Source organism: Arachis hypogaea, chromosome 11 (genome assembly GCF_003086295.3).
Source record: "Arachis hypogaea cultivar Tifrunner chromosome 11, arahy.Tifrunner.gnm2.J5K5, whole genome shotgun sequence".
Lineage (NCBI taxonomy): Eukaryota > Viridiplantae > Streptophyta > Magnoliopsida > Fabales > Fabaceae > Arachis > Arachis hypogaea.
In genome coordinates this window covers 97,650,138-97,659,325 of record NC_092046.1, presented here as the reverse complement: position 1 = coordinate 97,659,325, position 9,188 = coordinate 97,650,138, and the positions used below count along the sequence as shown (strand labels likewise).

General features: G+C 39.7%; 1 non-coding gene across 1 annotated transcript; it reads left to right on the top strand.

Moving 5' to 3' along the window:
- Positions 1-8,678: 8,678 nt before the first annotated feature.
- On the top strand, positions 8,679-8,782 carry LOC112724844 (small nucleolar RNA R71). The gene has a single exon (XR_003163988.1). It is a non-coding gene; the product is annotated as a small nucleolar RNA R71 (small nucleolar RNA).
- The last annotated feature ends 406 nt before the right edge of the window (positions 8,783-9,188 follow it).

Genomic DNA, 9,188 nt, shown 5'->3' with positions numbered 1-9,188 from the left:
TTGATGAACTTCCACTTCTTTTCCCATCATGATGCAATGGATCATCACTGCTCTTTTAACAGTGACTTCAGAACGGTTGCTGGTGGGCAGCAGAGAATACCCAATAAAATCTAGCCATCCTCTGGCGACTGGTTTAAGATCTTATCTTTTGAGTTGATTTGGGACACCCTTCGTGCTGGTGGTTCACCTGGCTCCAGGGATACATATATCCTCTAGGATCTTATCCAGGCCCTTGTCTATTCTCATTATTCTCCTGTTGAAAGAGTCTGGATCATCTTTTAGCTGAGGTAGCTTTAAGATCTCTCTGATCTTGTCAGGGATGGTATGAACAATCTTTCCTCTGACCACGGTCCGATATTCATAGAAAGCAGTTCTAGATAGTTTTTGCTTGTCTGTCTGCCACATATTAGCATAGAACTCCTGGACCATATTCTTTCCCACTTTTGTCTCAGGATTAGCTAGGACCTCCCAGTTCCTGATTCGAATTTGCTCTTGGATCTCCGAATATTCGTCTTCTTTCAGATCGAATCTAACTTCCGGGATCACTGATCTTAGACCCATTATTTTGTAATAATGGTCTGAATGTTCTTTAGATAAGAACTTCCCTTGATTCCAAAGTGGTTTTGGAACGCTCTCTTTCTTGCCTCTTGAAGTGGGTTGTTTTCCCTTAGGAGCCATGGTCTTAGTGATCACAGAAAAATACACCAAACTTAGAGGTTTGCTTGTCCTCAAGCAAAAGAAAAGAAAGGAGAGAGATAGAAGGAGAGCTAGGTGCAATTGTTGATGGAAGGGGAGGGAGGCCGAACCCATGTTTAAGGGGATGGGGGTGGGTTCGAAAATTTAGAAAAGATATGATAAAAAAAAGATTGATTTGGAAAAGATAAGATAGAAGATATGATAAGAGAGGATGTAGTTTAAAATTGAAAAGATATGAAAGATTTTTGAAAAAGATAAATCTAGATTTTGAAAAAGATAATGTGGAGATTTGAAAAAGATATTAGTTGAAAAGATAGATTTGTTTTGAAAATTTGAAAAAGAGTTGAATTGAATTGAAAAAGAGGGTTTGTGCTTATGGATTAAGATACATTTGATATTTTTAAGGTAGGATTTTTAGAAATTAGGGATTTTAGAAATCAGGGTTCTTAACATGTTTATGCAAGAAATCATGAATTGAAATATGAAAATTAAGATTAAAATGAAAAATATGAAGAAAAAATGAATTTACCTCCTCCCCACCATCCTGGCGTTTGAACGCCCAAACGCTGCATGTTTTGGGTGTTCAACGCCTAAATGCTGCCTCTCCTGGGCGTTCAACGCCCAGCTGCTGCTTCTTTCTGGTGTTGAACGCCAGGAAGTCCTTTGTTACTGGGCATTTTTCTGAACGCCCAGAATGCTGTAAATCTGGCATTAAACGCCCAGAAAGAGCTTCTTTCTGGCGTTTAACGCCCAGATGGCTATCCTCACTGGCGTTCAACGCCCAGTGGATGCTTCTTTTGGGCACTAAACGCCCAAAACAGAATCTTACTGGCGTTTTCTTGCCAGTGAGCTCTTTTTCTCTGTTTTGTGTGCAGATTCCTTCTGTAACCCTGTGAACTTATTGATGCACATAAACTAGTTATGCTACGATTTAGGAAATTGCACGATCGGCAAAATTCCTTCCGGCAAGTGCACCGGTTATCGTCAAGTAAAAACTCACAATAGAGTGAGGTCGAATCCCACAAGGATTGGTTGAGTGAGCAATTCAGATTAGAAGTGTGTTCTAGTTGAGCGGAATCAAGATTGAGATGAGTATTGCGGAATGTAAAATTGGCGGGAAAAGTAAATGACAAGAAATTGAAATGGCGGAATCTTAAATTGCATGAATTAAAGAGCAGAAACTAAATTGCTGAAATTAAAAGGGAATGGGGGTGATTGCATGAATTGAGTAGCAGAATGTAAAGAGAAAGTGGAAATCAGAAATGGGGAATTCATTGGGTTATAGGAGATATTGAGATCTCCGAATCAAAACATGTTTATCTCTTCCTCAACCAATGCGTTCATTGAATTTTGCTTGGCAATCTTATATGATTGGATCCCAATCCCTTGGCTCACCAATTCTCTCTAAAAACAAACAAATTCCCAATCCCTTGGTTTAAATGTTCATAAGAAGAGATGATGCTCGATCACTGATTATACCACACAGTTTCATGAACCACAATTTGGTAGGATTACATGTCACAATATCCATCCAAACCCCAATCCAATTCACTGTGAGAAAGCTTCTCTAGCATGAATCCTCCATTCCTTTCCCAAGGTTCCGAAGGATTCCAAGTATGGGTAGTTTCTTTCCCAAGACAACTACTCAATGGGATTAGATCGAGAAGCTTTCTAACAAAATTCAAGAGAAAAGATTGAAGAAGAAGATAAACTATTATTGATTCATTGAATTACAATAGAGCTCCCTAACCCAATGAAAGGGGGTTTAGTGAGTCATAGCTCTGAATTCAATTACAAAGATATGAAAACTAGCTAAAAGTGAAGGTAAAAGTCCTCTCTAACTTAAATTCTATCCTATTTATACACTTTCTATATTGAGCTTCTGTTGTGTTTCTTGGGCTTTGAGGCCTCTCCCTGCTTTCCTTTTGCCTTAGGTTTATGGTCCATAATCTTGATGAGGCTGCTGGTCCAAATTCTGTAACATTCATTGAGCCAACTTAGTGATAATCAAATAATGGCACATGACTCAATAAATTGAAATTTCAGACTCATCAATCCTTCAGGCCCAATCCCATAAACCATGATATTCAATTGGGTTTCATACCAGAATAAGTTTAAGTTAATGTTTGTGCTCAAATACTAAGTTAAACCACAATATCTTTGGTCCAGAAACCTTTTCCAAGAGTGGCGTTTAAGTTGCAGTTTAAGCTTAAACTGCAGCTTAAACGCCAGACACTTCCAGTGAGGCCTTTTGTAGAAGCACGTTTAAGCTTCAGTTTAAGGTTAAACTGAAGCTTAAACGTGGAAATGGAAGAAGGCAGCCCTGGAGAGTCATGTAGTCGAACACGTTTAAGCTCCAGTTTGAGGTCAAACTGAAGCTTAAACGTGGATATAGGAAGGGCAGCCCTGGAGGTCGAACACGTTTAACCTCCAGTTTAAGGTTAAACTGGAGGTTAAACGTGGAAATGGAAGGAGGCATCCTGGAGGTCGAACACGTTTAACCTCCAGTTTAAGGTTAAACTGGAGGTTAAACGTGGAAGCTTAGAAGGGTAGCCCTGGAGGTGTCGAACACGTTTAAGCTCCAGTTTGAGGTCAAACTGGAGCTTAAACGTGGAAATGGAGAGAGCAACCCTGGAGGAGAAAATCTGTCGAACACGTTTAAGCTCCAGTTTGAGGTCAAACTGGAGCTTAAACGTGGAAATGGCTTCCTGGTGCTCTTCCCACTTCTGGCGTTTAACCTCCAGTTTAAGGTTAAACTGGAGGTTAAACGTGGAACTCCTTGCTGAGTGGCATTCTCATTCTGGCGTTTAACCTCCAGTTTGAGGTCAAACTGGAGGTTAAACTTCAATTCCAGCATTTCTTAGCCTTCATGATTCTGGCGTTTAAGCTCCAGTTTAGGCTTAAACTGGAACTTAAACTCCAATTGTGATATTCAAGCTTCCTTTATTGATTTTGTTGCTTCCTTGCTTAGCCTCTTCTTCCCTGAAATCATCCAAACAAATGCATCAAAGTCTTGCAAAATTTCATGAGAAATCTTCCATTCTTATTATTCAAGTAATATAACTAAAACTCATGGAATTTGCATTAAAATCATACTGTTTGGATGGTTCATTGCTTTGTTCTTCATTTAACCATTTTTGGTTACTTTAAGCTCAAGAAAATGCATAAAACAACTAAAACTAACAGAAAAATGCTAGTGAAACTAGCCTAAGATGCCTTGGCATCACAACACCAAACTTAATACTTGCTCGTCCCTAAGCAAGTCCTGAGTTATTTGAGAAGAAAGTATGAAACAGAAAGCAATTACATTGGCTATATTAGCAAGCATTTGAAGTTCATCAGAAGGGTTTTATGCAGAAAGTTGCAGCATCACTTTTTCATACTTATCAGGTAATATTATCACTTTTTCATTGCATCCATCAAACACTGCTATGGCCTCTTGTTATTCTTATGTCCTTGTCACTTTTCTCTTCTTTGTTTTTCTTTTCTTTTTCTTAGAGCTTCTTTTGCTCCTTGTTTGCTTAGTGTCATGTGTTGCACAAGCCTTTGGCATTTTCTTTTTCTTATCAGTGCACTACACATATCCACTTTAGGCACTTTAGTTCACATTTCTTCTTGAGACATTGGTGCCCAGCACCTCTTTGTGTGACTAAATGTTTTGTATTTAGGTTGCTCTTGATAATGGACTTTTGGTTGATAATCCCGGGTTAGTTAACCCAAGTTACCAAGTGTTGAAACACTCCTCAGAACCTATTCATCCAAGCATATCCTTAATACATAAACACCACAGGCATTTGTCTCAGAAGTTCAAACCATTGGTACCTAGCTTATTTTCTCAATTTTTTGCTTTTTGGTTGCCCTTTTTCAGTGGCTTTTTCTTCTTCTTTTTCTTTCTTTTTCATGGCCAAAGACATTTATTCATCAAGATCCATAGACAGTTTTCAATTTCTACACAAAGAATGATAATTCTACACTCTAATTCCAGTGATCTGACTAAACAATCAAGCATGCATACCACCACTTAATTCTACTTGATTTGTCACTAATTTAGCCAAGTTACTTTTGTTCAAACTTTTCTTTTATTTTTGGAAACAGAATAAGCATGGCACGCACTCGTTTAAGAAGGTGAAGTTATATCCAAACATCTAGGCATTCACTTTATTCAAAGCAATAAACAGACACTCATACTAAAAAAAAAAAAAAAAAAAAAAACTCCACATAACACTTAAATGACTTATGATGAAAGAAAGCTCATAAAGACAATCCACCAATGATCATTTGATTATTAAGGAACGAGACCACCTCTTATTTATTGCTTGGTTCTTCTTAATTCTTGGGATCCTGCTTCTTCTTGCTTCCTGCCTCTTTTTGACCACTTGTGCTTCCTTTGTCTTTTCTTATGAGCTTTTTCCAGAATCCAGCCTTTTTCATCGTTTCTTAGGGACTGAAGTCAACTTCCACCCCTCTCACATAGCTTTTGTATGTGGGTTTCTTGGTTGGATCCTCCCTTACTGCATTTGCATAAAACTCTTTCACCAAGTTGATGTTGATTTTAGTGATTGGCTTAGTCAGGAGCTCCCACTTCCTCTTTTTGATCTTTTCCCAAACACCTGGGAACTCATCCTTTTCAAGGTCAAAGGGAACCTCAGCTAGTACCGTTTTAGGTCTCATCCATTCGGCTTGAATCTCATGGAAAACTGATCTGTATCTCCATGCATCGAATTCCCTGTTTTCCTCCATTGGCTGCTTGTCTTTTCTCCTTTTGTGGCTAGATGAAGCTGCCATTGGTTCTTTAGTTTTGGTAAGTGACAAGCTAATGTTGACAAGGTGAAGCAAGAAGTGTTGTTGGAAGTGTGGGGAGGTTGTTTTCGGCAAGAGATAGTTTATGCTATGATGAAGGAAATGTGCATGAAGGAGATTTGGTGGTGTTGAACTTGTTCCCCAAGTGGTTCTTTATAGTCCCCGTAAGTGCAAAATGGACGGCTAGGGTGATTTGTGAAGGGTGGCTTGATGGTAAATATATGAATTAGGGAGAAGGACGAATTGCTTTTCATTTTCTTGGAAGTATTCTGGGTGCATTAGGTTGTACATGTAGCTATCTTTTCTTGCAGAACTTCCTTTTCCCATGTGTAAGTTTCAAAGACTTGTGAATTTTCTTTTTGACCAAGCATCGTACCTCCCTTTGTCTTTTTCCTCCATTTTTGTCTTTTCCTTTGTACCTGCACAAACAAACAAGTTTGCTATCATTTTTCGGTCCATGTGAATTATGAATAGTACTTGCACATGTAAATCAATGATTGTCTTTATGAGCTTATAGCCGTGACTTCTACATGTATGCACACTTATTATTTGGACACCAAACTTAGTGTTTGGTCAAGTCTCCTGATGACATGAAATCCATATTGGTTGTCCTTAATGCATGTGCTTAATTCTAATAAATCATAGTCACCTTGGCTCTTTGATTCTAAACAAATTTACTACCCTAAGTAATTGAAACCAAAACATTAAAACATGCGAATGGTGTACTTGTCATGAATTTCGAAATCCAGAGGAACTTTGTGCTTTTCATGAACCGTGTTCAAAGAGGAACACCAAACTTAATCTTTGGTTGTGCACTAAAAATTGAATGCATTTTGAATAAAATTTGGGGTGCCTTCAGGCACACCAAACTTAGAGGCAAATTGCATTTTACATGCAATGTTTAGTGCACTCTTTCAGCAGTTGTCCTGAGGATTCAAGTTCATGCATAAGAAACCATGCTTTATTAGATGCACAACAAAACAAAAAAAGTAAGGATATTAAAACATGGGTTGCCTCCCATGAAGCGCTTCTTTAACGTCACTAGCTTGACGGTTGTCCCTTGTTAGGGTGGATTGTAGTGCTTGACGTCTTCTCCTCTTACTATGAAAACGTCCCCACTTGATTCATTCATGACCTCTAAATGTTCCATAGAAAGAACTTTCCTGATTGTGAACACTTGAGGGAGCTGGGAAGGAATGGTTTTGAGGCCAGGTGGGATTGGCAGATAATGACTTGATATCACGTTATCTCCCGGAGAAAAACCTTCAGTGGGAATTTTCTTGTTTCTCCACCCTCTTGGCAATCTCCCTATCACTCTTCCCTTTCTCTTGAGGATTTCTTCATTGACCCTTATGTCAGGAGGATCCTTCTGATCTGTTTCCACTGATTCTTGTGGCTTTAACTCTTGCAACTCTTGTTTGCCTTCCAAGGACTGTTTTAGAGTTTCAGCTGCTGGATTACTTTCCTCCAAACACAGATGGCTACTATCATCCTTAGGCTTTTCAGGTTCTGGTTCAGGCTCAGATGCAGGTTTGAAAACTTTGAAAATGAGCTGTTCATCATGTATTCTCAGAATTAGCTCTCCTTGTTCTACATCTATGAGCGCTCTAGTAGTGGCTAGAAATGGTCTGCCCAGAATGATAGGGTGTAAGTAGCTTTCCTCCATGTCCACAATGACAAAGTCTGTGGGGAAGTAATAATCCCCCACTTTCACCAGCACATTTTCAACTACCCCTTCAGCTTGCTTCTGAGTTTTGTCAGCCAGTTGTATGATTACATCAGTGGATTTCACCTCATTCAGTTGTAGCCTCTTCATAAGAGTTAGAGGCATCACATTTATGTTAGCTCCTAGATCACAGAATCCTCTGTCAATTTTTGTTTCCCCTATGATGCAAGGGATATGAAAACTTCCTGGGTCCGTTTTCTTAGAGAGTGTGTCCTTCTTGATGAGAGCACTGCATTCTTTGTTCATTGTTACCGTTTGTCCTCCCTTCAAAACTCTCTTCTTGCTTAACAATTCCTTTAAATACTTGATGTGTGTAGGCATTTGATGGAGAATCTCAAGAAAGGGAATATTGACATGGAGAGAGTTAAATGTCTCTAAAAACCTTGAATAGGTTTTCCTTTTTTCACCTCCTCCTAACCTCTGAGGAAATGGTGCTTTTGGTTGGTATATTTCCAGCATGCCTTTTTGCAGTTCCTTGGCTTGCTCAGTTCCACTTTCCTGCTTAACTTCTTCCACACCTTCCTTCAAGATTTCTGGATCCTGCTCTGAGGGCCTGATTCCTTCTTCTTCTGAAACTTCCTTCAATATGGTGATGGCCTTGCATTCTTCCCATCTCACTCTCTTTTGTTCCCCTTTAGGATTCTTTTCTGTGTCACTAGGGAACACTGCAGTTGATTTGACGGCCTGTTGAGATAGCTCTCCTACTTGAGACTCCATCCTCTTGAGTTTTTCACCATGGTTTCTTAAGGTAGCTCTCACATCATCCCTGAAGCTTTTCAATTCGGTTATGTCTTGACTCATGGCTGCCATCATTCCTTCTATCCGGTTTAATTGATCTTGAAATTGTTGGTTCGGATTAAGTTGGGTAGGTTGATTATTTTGGCCATGATATGATGGTTGGGGGTAAGTGTTTTGTGTGGCTTGGTATGATCTTTGGTTGGAGTTTTGGTATGTGGAATTGTTATGTTGGTTGTGGTTGTAAGGTTTGTGGTTTTGTGGTTGGGTTTGTTGGTTCCCCCACCCAAAGTTTGAGTGATTTTTCCATCCTGGGTTGTAAGTGTTGGAATGTGGATCATATGATTGCCTTTGTTGGTTTCCCACATAGTTGGCCTCTTCCCAATCACCTCCTTCAATGCTTACTTCCTCTTGATCTTGTGTGTGTATTGCAGCCACTTGCTTTGTTTCTAATTGCCTGGTAAGCTCTGCTAGTTGCTTGGCAAACACCTTGTTTTGGGCTAGAATTGTATCAACATGGTTCAGCTCCATGACTCCCTTAGTGTTGTGCCTTTCTGATGCATAGTAGTACTCATTCTCAGCCACTGTCTCAATCACCTCAATGGCCTCTTTCACAGTCTTTTTCCTGTTCAATGAACCTCCTGATGAATGGTCTACAGCCTTCCTTGATTCATAAGAAAGTCCATCATAGAAAATATGCAATTGCACCCAATCATGGAACATGTCTGGTGGGCATTTCCTTGTCAAATCCTTGAATCTCTCCCATGCCTCGTAGAGAGTTTCACCATCTTGTTGTCTAAAAGTTTGAACCTCGGATCGAAGCCTATTGACCTTTTGTGGGGGGGTAGAAACGTGCCAGAAACTTGCTTTCCACCTCATCCCATGTTGTTAGACTCCCCCTTGGGAACGATTCTAGCCACTTAGCTGCTTTGTCCCTAAGTGAAAATGGGAACAAAAGCAGTTTATAGGCATCTTCCTGGACTCCATTGGACTTCACAGTGTCACAAATTCTCAGGAATTTTGTGAGATGTTGGTTGGGATCTTCATTAGCACTCCCACCAAATGAACAATGATTCTCCACAAGTGATATTAGCTGTGGTTTGAGTTCAAAATTGTTGGCCTGAATGGGTGGTTTCTGAATGCTGCTACCACAATTCCCAGAGGTTGGGTATATGTATGAACTAAGAACCCTCCTCTCAGGAATGGCATTGTTTCCATCAGCTCTCTCATG